The sequence below is a fragment of the Anser cygnoides genome, chromosome Z (assembly GCF_040182565.1).
Source record: "Anser cygnoides isolate HZ-2024a breed goose chromosome Z, Taihu_goose_T2T_genome, whole genome shotgun sequence".
In the NCBI taxonomy this organism is placed as follows: Eukaryota; Metazoa; Chordata; class Aves; order Anseriformes; family Anatidae; genus Anser; species Anser cygnoides.
In genome coordinates, this window is record NC_089912.1 from 28426199 (window position 1) to 28441831 (window position 15633).

Here is a 15633-nt window from a genome sequence, read left to right on the forward strand (position 1 = left end):
CTGAGCCATTAAGATTTCCTTCTTGAGGAGTGCCCAGCCTTCCTGGACTCCTCTGCTGTTCAGAACTGCCTCCCAAGGGACTCTGCCAACCAGTGTCCTGAACAGCTCAAAGTCTGCCCTCCAGAAGTCCAAGACAGCAGTTTTACTGGCCCCCTCCTGACTTTGCCAAGAATAGAGAACTCTACCATTTCATGGTCACTCTACCCAAGACAGCTCCTGACAACCACATCTCCCACCAGTCCTTCTCTGTTTGTGAACAGAAGGTCAAGCGGGGCACCTCCCCTGGTAGGCTCACTAACCAGCTGCGTCAGGAAACTATCTTCCCTGCTCTCCAGAAACCTCCTAGACTGCTTCCTCTGAGCTGTATTGCATTTCCAGGATATGTCTGGGAAGTTGAAGTGCCCCACGAGAACAAGAGCTGACGATTTCACAACTTTTGCCAGCTGCCTGTAGAATTCCTCATCCATCTCCTCATCCTGGTTTGGTGGTCTGTAACAGACCTTGTTGGCCTTCCCACCGATTCTAACCCATAGGGACTCAACCTTATCATTCCCAGTCTCAGCCTCGAGTTCCACAACATCAAAACACTCTCTAACATAGAGAGCCACACCACCACCCCTTCTGTGCTGCCTGTCCCTTCTGAAGAGCCTATAGCTAGTCATTGCAGCATTCCAGTCATGCGAGTGGTCCTGCCATGTTTCAGTGATGGCAACCAAGTCATAGCTAGCCTGCTGCACGATGGCTTCCAGCTCCTCCTGTTTGTTGCCCATGCTGCATGCATTAGTGTAGATGCACTTCAGCTGGGCCATTGCCTGCTCCCCAGGCCCTGACATTGTTCCCCCTGGCACACCTCTAACGAGCCTTATTTCATCCCCATCCCCCTTCTATCTAGTTTAAAGCCCTCCATCTTATTTACAAGCCCCTTTTAAGTACTGAAAAGTTGCAATAATGCCACCGTGGAGTCTTCTCTTCTTTAGGCTGAACAGCCCCAGCTCTCTCAGCCTTTCATATTTCTTTCTTTGGGCTATATTTTGTATAAGTTGAGAATCATAGAATCATTTAGGTTGGAATAGAACTCTAAGATCATCTAGTCCAACCTTTAACCTAGTACTTACATGCCCACCATTAAACCATGTCCCTAAGCACCACATTTACACATCTTTTAAATATCTCCAGGGGTAGTAATTCCCTGGGCAGCCCGTTCCAATGCTTCACAACCCTTTCAGTGAAGAGTTTTTTCCTAATACCCAATCTAAACCTCCCCTGGTGCAAATTAAGGCCATTTTTTCTCGTCTTATCATTTGGTGCTTGGACGAAGAGACCCATCCCCACCTTGCTATAGCCTCCTTTAAGTAAATTGTAAGATCTCCCTTGAGCCTGCCTTTTCTCTAGGCTAAACAACCCCAGCTCCCTCAGCTGCTCCTCATAAAACTTGTTCTCTAGACCCTTCACGAGCTTCATCACCCTTCTCTGGACACACTCCAGCACCTCAATGTCTTTCTTGTAGTGAGAGGTCCAAAACAGAACCTCATATTCAAGATGCAGCCTCACCTGAGCCAAGTACAGGGAAATAATCACTTTCTGAGTCCTGCCTGCCACGCTGTTGCTGATACAAGCCAGGATGTCATTGGTCTTCTTAGGTACCTGAGCATACTGCTGGCTCATATTCAGCCAGCTATCAACCAGTACCGCCAGGTCACTTTCCACCAAAGAGCTTTCCAGCCACCTTCCCCCCTGCCTCTAGTATTGCACGGGATTATTGTGCCCCAAGTGCAGGACCTGGCACTTGGCCTTGTTGAACTGCATACAGTTACCTTGGCCCATTAGTCCAGCCTATCCACATCCCTCTGCAGAGCCCTCTTACCTTTGAGCATATCAACACTCCAACCCAACTTGTTGTCACCTGCTAACTTACTGAGGATGTACTCGATCCCATCATCCAGGTCATGTATAGGGAGCCCTGCAGGACACCACTTGTGACTGGCCTCCAACTGGATGGTGAACTCCATTCACCACAACTCTTTGGTCCTGACCACCCAGTCAGCTTTTAACCCAATGAAGTGTACACCCATGAAGCCATGAGCAGGCAGTTTCTCCAGGAGAATTCTGGGAAGATGTGCCTGTATTTTTTGATGACATTAGTATGCTGCTCCTAGAGCTGGTCAGTTGGTCAGTATATATATATTTGTTGTATTTTTTTAATTATTATTTAAAATATATCTATATTGCGTATAGGTATATCTACACTGTAATTCCTAAACCAAAAACCAATTTAGGAGAAATATTATTCAGGCCTGTTAACAAGAAAAAAAAGAACAACACGAATATCAGTAAACTAGCATAATTTTTGAATTTAAAGCCAACTATTTTTCAAAGAAATAAAGGAAAGCATTGTTTCTATCATGATTATTACCCCCAAGTTAGTTTTTTTTTATTATTATTTTTCTTGAAGGAGTAAAGAATCAAGGTAATGTAATACCAGAAGTTATACTTTTGGTTTTGTTTCAGAAATCAATATGGCATGTTGGGGCAAGGATCCTGCTATCCTTTGATTGTGAAGTTCTGTCTTTTCAGAAATTCCTTTGTAGTAATTCTGGTGTAAATTCAGAGAATAGATTCTTTGGGCAAGTATTTAATAAACAGTCCACAAGAGTTCTGCAATTATTATGTTTAATGAAAAGGATGGTAGGCCTGTTCTCCTTGGTTATTTTGTTCACTACCAAAAGGGTGTAAAAAAAGCAGATAAGGTTCTTCCATACCAGTTCTATAAAATTTTTAAGTCCAGGCTTTTCAGAAAGGTTGTAATAATTACATCCAATGCTGGGAAGCATGACAGGTCCATTATCTTAATCTATAGCAATAACAACTATATCTTGTATATGTTGTGTGTAAATACAAACAGGTATGTTGCATAAAAATTACATAGTAAATATAAAAGTTCTGACTATAGTTCTATCAAATGTACTTGGTTAAGGTGGAGTCTAATTGTAGTTGCTAGTTTAAAAGAAACTGAAAAAACACAGCAGTAATTAGGATTCAACATGCGCCACTATTTTCTGACATAATTTTAAAAAAGAATGCCCAAATGCATTACCATTTAGACTAAGACACCTTTATGAATGTAACTTTTTGGAAAATAAATAGTCTGGCAATGCACAGGCATTAGCTGCTCTATATATTTCTTCAAAGCACCTTGACCAAAAGAAGTCTGAGAAGATTCTTTCTAGAAAGTCAGGAAGCTAACTTCGTTTAGAAGTGCGTATGCTTACAAAAGGGCAGTCTTTCCCATATATCTTTCACTTCCATGATCTAGCTAGGGACTTTTTCATGCAGCCACAAACTGACATGAGACAGAGACATCTCCATGGTATATTTTCATACATTTACGATGCCTATCTAAGGCTGCATGCATTTTCTACCTGGAAAGTTGTGCAACTTTGTTGTGAAGCTGGTCCAATAGAGATTTTCCATGACACTTGGCGTGGAAGGATGACTTGAGAGCCTTCGACATGAGTTACCAGGACCAAAGCTTGTTGGAGTCTTGTTGGAGCTTGTTGGCTGATCCTGTCACCTCGTTCCATTATTCATTAGTTTGAGAAAAACAAAACAAAACTAATGGGTATTTCTGAAGTATTTTTTAATGTGTAATAACACCGATAGTGTGATAGGTACTCTACAGCCTCATTATACGGTGATATATGGAAAAGTCTTTGCAATCTATTCAGGTCTGGGGAAAAAGCTTAAAATCACCAGTGATGTCATTTCTAACCCAATATCTTTATCCTAATGAAAGTTGCTATAGTTTAACAAAAACATCCTTCTTTTTTCATTTGAGCAATTTCATATTTGAGTAAGACCATCTGCCTGTTTCAGGATAGGTGGACTGGGACAGTTTATTCATCCTCATTCATCATTTATTGATACTTAAAAGGCAACATTTTCCTTTTGACTGGTAGGAAGAGGACACAAATCTGTTTTAAAAATTCTGATTCCTCCTATTGCACATAGGTTTCTTTGCTCTGATTATCTTATTGTCTTGCCATCCTTCATATCAGATGTAAACCAGCGGCAAGTGCTTTTCATACACACTTAAACTAAATTGAATTTTCTCACAAATGTTTAAGCTAGGAACACACACATAATAATTTACTACAGCTCACTTGGTGGGAGGCAACTTACTTATTATAGTAAAATCATATGTGTGAAATTTTTAATATTTTAATGATGTAAGTGGTTAAAACAGTTTAATCTTTTCTCAGAATCTGGCCACAGACCATCATAATTTTCAGAAACATTTATTTTATCTTTGGTTTTAGTTCATTAAATTTTCAGGGACTTACAGAAATTTGAAACCCCAAATCATCTTTAAACTGGTAATTCACCTCTCTCTAATCTTTCTTCAACCTTGTATTTATAGCAATACATTGTTTGCACTTTCTGCCTTTCAGTAGAAATACTTTAGAAATATCCATGAGATAGCTGGGTACTTTTGTAATTAACAAATAATTAAACATGGACCTTTCCACCTTCCCTTTTGTTTTGCTGAAATATTTCACAAGTGATCACCAGTCTCTTTACTGTGGTTGTTTGCAACTCCAAATCTCATTCTGCTGAGATATTTCCTCAACCTGAGTTGTGTGCTGTGGATATGTGGTTTGGATAAAAGAAAAAGAAAAAAAAAAAAAAGAGAGAGAGAGGGAAAAAAAGAAAATAGGAAAATAGAATGAAAGGCTTTTGAAAATAGACCAGCAAATATTAATATGACATTGGAGGTACAGAGATTTTAATGAGTGTTTCTTAACTTCTTGTTTTGGAAGCCTCAAATTTTAACAATTTTTTTTTTCTTAAGAGGAAATAAAACTGAATTTACACATTCACATCAAGTGTGATGACATGAAGTTGATTTTTATAATGTTTTCTTAAGGCAAGTGTCGTTAGTGCATCTTTTTAGAATAGGGATCCAAGGAACAATACAAACATTTCTTCATGGCAAATGTCACTGACATTGCTGCTTGGAAAATAACTTAGGAGATATAGAACCATTAGAGAAATAATAAGTTTAATAATAGTTTTTATTTTGTTTCACTAAAGAATATCTGACAGATAAAACAAGATGATTTTTGAAAACCCTCACAAAGGTAGTCTTTGAACAAATACAACTCCTTTTTAGAGAAAATAACTAATGTGTCTTAAACTTTTGGATTAACATTTACCAGCTGAAATTATGCACATAATCTGCATCAAATTCAGAATAATGTTCTTCTTCATACTTTTTTTATAGCACTCATGAGCCTTTCTCAGTGTACCAGACACTGTGCAAACACAACACAGCTTCATCAAAAGATCATAGTTATGGTTGGGGCTTTTCTGCATTTGATTCTGATAAGTAAAGATGAACCAGTCAAGAATATGGAGATGGAAGGCAACTTACATGACAAAATGAAAGAGCTCAGTAAGAGAAAAAGAAGAGAAAATAGCTGGAAAATCAGCAAGATACAAATGGATGAGTAACAAGAATTACAATAAAACATTCAATAGGTACAACTGCAATTAGAGGTGATTCACTCCTCAAAGAGTCAGACTGGAGGCATGTTGCAAGATCTTACAGAGCCTGTCCCAAATCTAATACTACTCAATGTTTCCATTAGTGATTTGTCTGATGGAGAAAAAGATTGCTACATTTTCAGGTCATACCACATCAGCAAATGTATGTATTTTACAAGACAAGATAAGTATACCTAATGACCTTGTCAGATAAGAGAAATAAAAAGTAGCTCATGTGAAACAGGTAGAAATAATCAGCTGCACTGACGAGGAATGAGAAGCAGTTCTGCAGAAAATAACTTGTAGCTGCTAAGGCTCACCTGTTGTGCTTTAGTCATCAGTATATCATTGCAAAATGGTCAAATACCGTATAAAGAGACATGTACAAAGCAGTAAACCAATACAATATAGGAAAACATTTGTCCAGACTAAATAATACTGGTGAGATTTAAGATATAAAAATTAACAGAGACCTAGAAAAGATGCCTTCTGAGAAAAAAAAAAAATAAAGGAACTGGGGTTCTTGAGTCTGGAAGAAGGAACCCTTAATTGAGATGAAAGAAGAAGGTAGCAAATTGTTCTCAGTGTGTACTGGATTTAAAACAAACAAACAAAAGGGTTTAAATTAGAAGGGAGATAAAGATTCAACATCAATAAAAGCTTCCTAAGTGTAGTAAGGGTCTGGAGCAAGTGCCTTAAAATAAGGTATCTTAGCACCATGTGTAATGTTCTTGGACCTTGTGTAGATTATGAAGTGATATCCCTTTAAAATGTTTTTTTTTTTTTTCTTTTGCCTGGACCAGTCTGTATTGACCTGTATATAATCTTTACAAAATAAACAGGAATGTTTATGCAAATTTTAGGTCCTGTATGTCTTTGAAATTTATATATCTAAATTCTTTCTCCTAATAGATTTTTAAAATACAGACTATTCTAGTAAGAGGCCTTTAATCACTCTTTCAATGTCAATCAGTAAAAGAATGGGGAAAAAAAATAGAATAATGGGAAAAAAAATAGAATAAAATAACCAAGGGAAGTAAGTTGTGTAGAAAGGAATTTTTCCCTTTTTTTCTGATTTTCATTCATTATTCACTTAATTCTGATCTGCAATGTATGAGTTTACTGCAGTTGAAGTGTCCTTAAATTATCATTACAGGACAATTATAGTTCTCCTTTTCACACCTGTAAATTATCATTATTCACACAAGTAGACTGTACAACGTATGAATGGGAATAATTCCAGGGTCAATAAAATTTAGAATCAAAATGTGAAGACTAAAATTAAAGGTAAAAGGCATGCCAGCAGGTAGTAATAATCAAGTTACTGATCTTTGAATTTATTAATGAATAACCACAGTATAATTACAGTGCTTTCTAATATATATATATATATATATATATGTATATCCTGTACATTGTGCTCCTTTTTTCTTTCTGGCTTTTAAAACATTTAAATGTCTCTGCATTTTCTGCAGACCTTCTAAATTAGATGCATTCAGAAGTAATACTAAATATATAGGAAACACTTGTGTGTGGTTTTATAATTCATTGAATTGATTAAGTCTTTTCATTGGCTTCCAGAAGGTCCTTATGTGTCTGTGTTTGTTTCTGAAGTTCCTTTTGTAACTGAACTAAGCAGTGGTACATGGAATAATATCTTTTTTCTCATGCAACTCAACCTGTCCTTGAAAGCTACTTCTACTATTTTTAGAATAAGGTGACTCTTGCTTGGGAAGTGGAAAATCAATCTGTATATAACTGACCCTAAGTTTGCTGCCTGCATGCTACAAATTCTTTGACTGACATATGGAAATAATAGTTTAAAAGGACAGCCAGATAATTTCAGTCTTAAAATCATTAATTAAAAAAAAAAAATTATAATAAAAAAAATCCTGCTTGGACATTTTGTCTTAGATTTATCAAAAACTGTTATTGTTGGCAAATGACACTCTCGGCAGTAAGAAAAAAAAAATATATATATATATTACATATATATATATGTATTCTCTCTCAAACATTTAAAAATATTTGAATGTACTACTTTCGTTATTTCTGTGTGTGTCAAGGGGTTCTTTGCATTACAACTTGGAAAAAAAGAGTCATCTGACCTGTGGCTTGGCAAAGCGTTCTTATTCAGAATTAAATCTGAAAATACAAACTAGATTGTGGAATGGCCATTAAAACTAAAATGGTATTCAGAAGTTTTAGTGAGAATAAACTAATCAGAAGTTCTAATATTTTTGGAGTTTTGTGCAAAACTCTCTCCAAAAGTTCCAAGAAATGAAGACTGATCACCAAACTGTTTTCTTTTGCTGGTTTCTTTGCCCTCTGCTTTATAACATTATCATAAGTGTAAAAGTGGCAGAAATGTGGTTTTGGCTTGATAGGTACTTACAGTCAGCTGGAGATGGTATTGCAAAAGCTCAGAAAAGCATGCTCTTATTTATCCAGGATGCTTTTGTGATTTTGTACAATCATAGAATCCAAAGAAAGCAGTTTTTTGTAACTCTGAGATAAGAGCACTTAAAGAAATAACATGGAGTATAGGAGGGTATATATGGCCTATTTCCCAGGGTCAGGATGAGAGATTATTCATGGAATTCTCTTATTGTAAGAAGGAATATGAAGCTCTGATCACCAAGCATGGGTTATGAAAGACAAGTCCTGCCTGACTAACTGATCTCCCTCTGTGACAAGATGAGCTCTTTGGTAGATGAGGGAAAGGCTGTGGATGTTGTCTAGCTGTTTTAGTAAAGTGTTTGACATTGTTTCCCACAGTATTCTCCTAGAACTGGCTGCTCATGGCTTGGACATATGTATGTCTTACTGGTGAAGAATGGGCTGGATGGAACTTACTGGTGATGGGACGAGCTTGGAATCCTAGTGAATGGAGTTCAGTCTAATTGGCAGCTGGTCACCAGTGACATCTCCTAGAGCGCAGTCTGGGTCCAGTTTGTTTAACATTTTTATCAACATTCTTGTTAAGGGGTTCAAATGCACTCTTAGCAAGTTCACAAACAAGATCAAGTTAGGTTAGGACTGCTGATGTGCTTGAGGGTTTGAAGGCTTTGCAGAGGGACCTGGATAGGCTGGATTAATAGGCCAAGTCCATTTGCATGGAATTCAGTAAGAAATGCCAGGTGCTGCACTTGGGCCATAACAACCCCGTCCAGTGGTATAGGCTTAGGGAAGAGTGTCTGGAAAGTTTCCCAACAGAAAAGGAACTGTGTGTCAACATCTGGCTGAACATGGGCCAGCAGTTTTCCCAGCTGGCCAAGATCAGTGGCATCCTGGCCTGCCTTAGAAATAGCGTGGCCAACAAGACTAGGCTAGTGATTGTTCCCCTGTGACCTGGTGACACCACACCTGGAATCTGTGTTCAGTTTTGTCCTTATAAGAGGATATTGAGTTGCATGTGTAAAGAAGAATAAAAAAGCTGGTGAAGAGACTAGGAAACAAGACTTATGAGGAGCAGCTGAGGGAATTAGGATTTTTAGTCTGTAGAAGAGAAGGCTGAGAGGAGAGCTCATTGCTCTCTACTACTACTTGAAAGGAGATTGCAGCAAGGAGTGTGTTGTTTTTTTTTCTCAAGTGAAAAGTGATAGGACATGAGGAAATAGCCTCAAGTTGTGCCAGAGGAGGTTTAGGTTGGACATTAGGAAGAACTTCTTCACAGAGATGTTGGTCAAGAATTAGAATGGGCTGCCCAGGGAAGTGGTGGACTCTCCACCCCAGGAGGTAATTAAGAGACATGGAGGACTAAGGAACACGGTTTAGTGATGGGATTAGTAGGTCAGGCTGATAATTGGACTTGATGATCTTAAGTGACTTTTCCAACATAAATGATTCTAAATTTCTATGATTCTGTCTAGAAAATCTATCATACGATTAAGGCTCCCACTAAAGATTTTTCATTATATAGTGGGGTCTGATAATGTACTAAAATTTAATGTCATATTTATTCATGTTAACTCCCCAGACTGGGGTAACTAACTTAATAGAGAAAATAATCATTCTGCAATTTTATTTTAATTTTTTAATACAAAGTTATTCCCCAGATGTTTATTTTGCTGCAATAACTGGCCTGCTTATTCTACACTCCATATCAAAGTGCCAAGGTCAACATGGCTTTTGATTTTACACAGCAAAGAAAATAAATTCTCTGCTTCTTTTTAATTTAGTATTTTTAAAAACCAAACCTCCTCCTACATCTGAATTAACTCTGTTTTCACCTGCTTCAAAAGATGCATTTGAGGTGGAAATAACATCTCTCACTAGGTCCGTGAAAATCTTCGAGAAGGATAAGTTTAATTTGGCTGCCTCTCCAAGGAGCAACAAACATAGGGCTGAAACAAACCTAGGCATTTCAAAATAGAAGGAACAAAAAAATAAATCTTAATGTTAAATAAAATAATTGATTTTTGAAATACAAAACCTACTGGTTAGCCAAAGGTAATTATTAACCTAGTATGAAAAATAAAATAAAATAACATAACATAAAATAACATAACATAAAATAAAATAAATAAAATAAAATAAAATAAAATAAAATAAAATAATCAGGGAACATTATTTCTGGAGTCAGTTAACATCAAAGTTTACTGGGCAAGTGAAAGTGTTACACAGCTTTTGTGGAGATTTATTGGGTTCAGTATGAAGATGTCCTGGTTTCAGCTAGGATAAAGTTAATATTTCTCCTAGTAGTTGGTATGGTGCAGTGTTTTAGATTTCAAATGAGAATAATATAGATGAAACACAAACTTACTAATACTGTGACAGTCCAGGTGGAGTAGCAGGTCTCCAACTGTTCCGCCTGAACTGTGGGGGGGTTTCTTCTACTCCCCGTCCCACACTTCCACGTTGGGAGGCTGAGTACCCTGAGGATAAGTGGTCTGCCTAGTAAAGACAGATGTAAAGAAGGCATTAAGAACCTCAGCCTTTTTCTTATCCTCTGTAGTCATGTCCCCCCCTGCATCCAGTAAAGCATGGAGATTCTCTTTGGCCCTCTTCTTGCTATTAATATATTTATAAAAACATTTTTTTTGTTATCCTTAATCATAGTGGTCAGGCTGAGTTCATACTGGGCTTTGGCCTTCATGATTTTTTCCCTGCATATGCTGGCAAATTCCTTGTACTCTCCCCGAGTTGCCTGCCCCTTCTTCCACTGGACAAAAACTCTTTTTCTCCCAGACACACAGCAAAAGTTCCCTGTTCGGTCATGCTGGTCTTCTTCCCCACCAGCTCGCCTTACAGCACAGGGACAGCCTGATCCTGCACCCTTAAGACTTCCTTGAGGATCATCCAGCCTTTCTGGGCCCCTATGCCCTTGAGGACTGACTCCGAAGGGACCCTACCTACCAGTGTCCTGAACAATTCAAAGTCTGTCCTCCGGATGTCCAAGGTAGCAGTTTTACTGACCTCCCCTCCTGACTTCACCAAGAATAGAGAACTCTACCATGTCATGGTCACTCTGCCCAAGACAACTCCCTACAACCACGTCTCCCACCAGTCCTTCTCTGTTCATGAACAGCAGGTCTAGCGGGGCACCCCCTCTGGTAGACTTAATATCAGGAGCTGGGAGGGGGACAGAGACGGGACAGCTGATCCAAAGTGGCCAAAGGGGTATTCCATAGCATATGGCATCATGATGAACAATTAATATGGGGAGGCTGGCCAGGAGCTGGGGTGGAACTGCTGCTCGGGGATAGTCTGGTCATTGGTCAGGGGGTGGTGAGCAATTGCATTGTGCATTACTTGTTTGTACATCTTATTAGTAGTAGTGCTATTGTCATTATTATTATATTTTTTCTTTCTTTCTTGTCTTAAAAAATTGTCTTTATCTCATCCCACAAGCTTTCATTTTTTCCCAATTCTCTCCCCCATCCCACTGAGGAGCGGTAGGGTGAGTGGATGGCTGTGTGGTGCTTAGCTGCAGGCTGGGTTAAACCACAACAGAAGATCTGAAAAAAATCCATGTTGTGGAAGAATTTTACTATATCGCAGTTCTTTTTATGTATGTTACTGGAATAGACCACATAGCACAGGGTGCTAAAAGGAGAGTGTCTAAGTTATGTCTTACCCACCCTTCTCACCGTGTTTTGTACAGTAATAAATAAATCACTGGTAGAGCTCAGGAATACTCCTCTAGGTTATTCAGAAAAAGTGTCTAAATTCAATGTTGCACTGATAAGTATCAACCCAATAGAACAAGAGCCTCTAAACTTAACTTATTTGGGCTCCACAACTATTGGCAGGGGAAGAGATATCTTTACACCTGTGGAAACACACACAGAATATGCAAGTATTCTGGTGGTGCTTGGTTTCCATTTTGACGTAATTTCTATACCACACTGTTACACCTATTTACAGTTTATGTCATTTTATTCCAATGAAGAAAGTCTGTTCTTCTGGCTATTCAAATTAAACTTCCACTGGGAGAAATGAATTAGACATCCCCAGCTCCAGTATGCCATTGCTACTGAAACATACAAGTAATTTATCTAACTAGAAAGGAAGAAAAATAATTTGTCATGATTTGTTGATAGATAAACAAGAAAAATATGAACTGTCAATGAATCAGGTTGGAGACGTTTCAAGGAAATCACTGACAAAATCAATATTATGTCAAGTTTTAGTCCACATCTTCATTAATGACCCAGAAACATAGCAAGCAAGCATCAGTGAAGACTGACATATGAAACAGAGGCATTAGGAAGGTTGGTAAGGCTGGAAGACTAGCAAAATGACTGTTAGCTGCAGGCTGTTATACTGAAAAGAGTGTAATGTGAATACAAATAAAGCACATATCAACAGAAACTTGGAAAGGAATAAAGTTGAAAATGCTGAAAAAATATTAATGTACAGTTAATGGGTTACATGTTTCATGTGGCAGAGCAGGAACAACTCCATTAAAATGTAGCTTGCATTTGTTAAAAATGAAAAAGGACATGCAAAAACCAACAATGATCCTGTAGCAGTTTCATGAGGAATATTTCATTCAGCGCAGAAAACTCACTTCAGAAGTCAATCAACAAACCAAACAAAATTCGCCAATGAGCAGTAAAAATGACTGAATGTCTAGGAACATGATGTTTCTGATTTGCATTTCAGAAAGTTTGAAAACCACAGTTTCTGAACTTTGTCTGTAACCAGATAAGACTTCTCCAATTGCGTGCAGAATTTCTCACATGAAGAATCAGACATATTGGTATTTGTAGGCATTTTTATTCCATAGGTCCTGCAAATAAAGGCTGGCTGCTTGTGGAGAAGACACAATATCAAACAGTTTTTTCCTTCTGGCAGAAGTGGTAAACCTCTGTGAGCTGTCATTACTCCCCCTTCCCAGTTTCCTGTGAGTTCCCAGCTCAGCCTGGATGCATGCTCCTGTTCGCTGGGAAGCTATTGTTGATCAGCTGTACTTCTGCATCTATGGAAATTCAGGTTCTGAACTTGAAACATTGAGTTTGAGCACTGTTATAATACCAATAGAAGCTGAGAGACTGCAGTGGCTGAAAAAATAGTAAGGCAACACAAGACCACAGGAACTGGATTGATGTCACTTAAGTCTTTATCACCAACAGGAAACTACTATTGAATTTGCATTGGAGGAAACTTCATTTATAGCTAATAATGTTGGATTTCTTATGGTAGAGACTTTTTTGTAAGGATTTTCTTTGTCAACTATATAAGAATATTATTTTATGTAGAGACAGGTTTATTAGATTGTATTTTGGGTAGAAAAAAGAATACAAAGCAGTGACACAGAAGGAATTAAGAGTAATTAATTAATTGAAAAATCAACATTATCTTCTGGAACAACTTATTCAAAGAAGTATGTGTTTGTCTCACCAGCTGAGATATTTAAAGTTAGACTGGACAATTCCCTATTGTGTTGATCAGAAAATTATCTGCACAGACACAAAAGAGACGGTCTAATGTTCTTTCACGTATGTGCATTCTACAGTTTTATGACATAAACACTCATATTTTTCTTATATCAATGGTATGTATCTAACAAGTTTACACATATTTAAGTTCAGAATTGTAATGTCATTAAATTAAATTAAATTAAATTTTATAATTTTAATATTCATTGGGATGTCAGTCATAGTTCACTGAGGACCACAGAATCATCTATAGATTTTAATAGATAAGGTTGACGTTTGTAGAGGTCACACAAGCAGGCATTTCTGAGTTTTGAACTTAAAATGTACTTTTACAGAGAAGTCCTACAGACTTCCAAGTAGGATGAAATTAATGAAGGTATATAGCAGAAGCTAAGGTCAACAGGGTCTGTAGTAATAATATTTTGTTAAAAATACTCCAGCAACATACAGAAAACAACATCTTTTAGGTCTGATTTCAAAGCATAAAAAAGCTTTATCTTCCATAATAAAACACTTTCCTATTATTGTTTAAATTTTATAGCACTATAGTCTTTTCTATATAAACTTCAGTTTATTACCTCTCAGCATACATATTGCTAATTAGTTATGGGGCAATTTGTTATCATAAATTAGATCAACTCCTAAGCAATGAAGAGGATCTGTGTAATTTTATCCACTTTGAAAACTGGGCTGGATAGGGACATTTCACAATTTATCTGCTGTCTCAGTCATCTACAGGAATTATCTACAGAAATTAACATGAAGTAAAGTCCCACTGATGTAAAATGAGTTGTTTAGTCCCATTATTGCATGGGTGCACACAAACCACCCCTGCCAAAGCAACTTTGTGTCTAGAATTAACTATAAACTAAACTGTCCAGAAAAGAATATGGTTCTTGAAGGAAAAAAAAAAAAGTTATTAAATAAAAATAATCAAATATGCAGAGAAAGAGGAAAAATAAGGTATAGATGAAACAATGAAAGTAGTAAGTCCAAAGAGAAGAGTAGGCAGGAGAAGGAAATTAGATCATCTGCTGTTCATACTCTAAGACAGCATCTTTGGGTTTCAGACTGTATAAATTTTTTGAAAATTTGCAACCCAGATGCAAAAAACTGCTATTTGTATACATCAGTCAATCTTCCTCAAAACCACAGTTTAGTCACTCTATTTATTTGCTTATTTGTTTGTTTGCTTATAGAAAAACATTTTAAACATCTACTTCTCAGAGTTGTCGTTATGAAGAGGTGCCTTCAGAATCCAAGCCTGCAAGAAGATTTCAGGCTGTGACTATCTCACAAATGCAGACAACTTGGGGCTACATTTAGTTGAGGTATGAAATGCTGTCTTCTCCTTGGCACAGCTGAACAGATAGCTTTCAACATCTCTCTGCCTGGCTGTTGGCTTGTCTGATTCATTCTGAATCAGATGACATATGCCGGGGTGGATCAGGAGTTAAATTTCTTTGTTCAGCAGATCTTATACTAAAATAACTGTTAAGCAAGGACAGAAACTTAAACACAGGTTTGCCAGACTTGTATTCTATAAAGCATCATTCAAGCCACATGCAAAGGGAGAGTTTGGAGATTATTCTTTTGCCTTCATGATGCAAAGAAATGGATAATCATACAAGAACATAATGAGCACTTTTAAGTCTTTTTTATTTTTTTTTATTTTTATTTTTTTCCTTATCATATGTCCCAGCCAAAAGGCAGGAACAGGCTGCCATTGAACTTTTGTTGCAGCTATGAGAGAACAGAGTAGTCACAGCTGAAATCAGAAAAGGGCTATCCACCAGGGCTTAGAATAACCTTGCTAATAATACCAGCACAAGAAGGCTGAAAAGTCCTACTCAGATATGGAGATAGCACAGGCAAGGGAGGAAATAAAGACAACCAGCTGAGAAAAAGAAAAGCAATTCGGTGTATGTTTTATTAACTGTACATGGAAGACCCATGTGATTAAAAACATGTCTTGGAAACAGAAGCTCTTGTCAGCTTAATGCTCTTAGATGCACAGGGAAGTTTACTAAGTACTACTAAGTGCACAGAGACCATGCAAGAATGTGGGAATTGATGAAAAGTGGTCTGCTCCGGGACCACTCTTTTTGAAAAGTGTTCTCTAATATATGAGGTTCTTGGGGTAAAATGCTGTGAAGTTTTCCTGTTTTGTGCTTCTTCGAATTCTGAACTATTTAATTGTAAT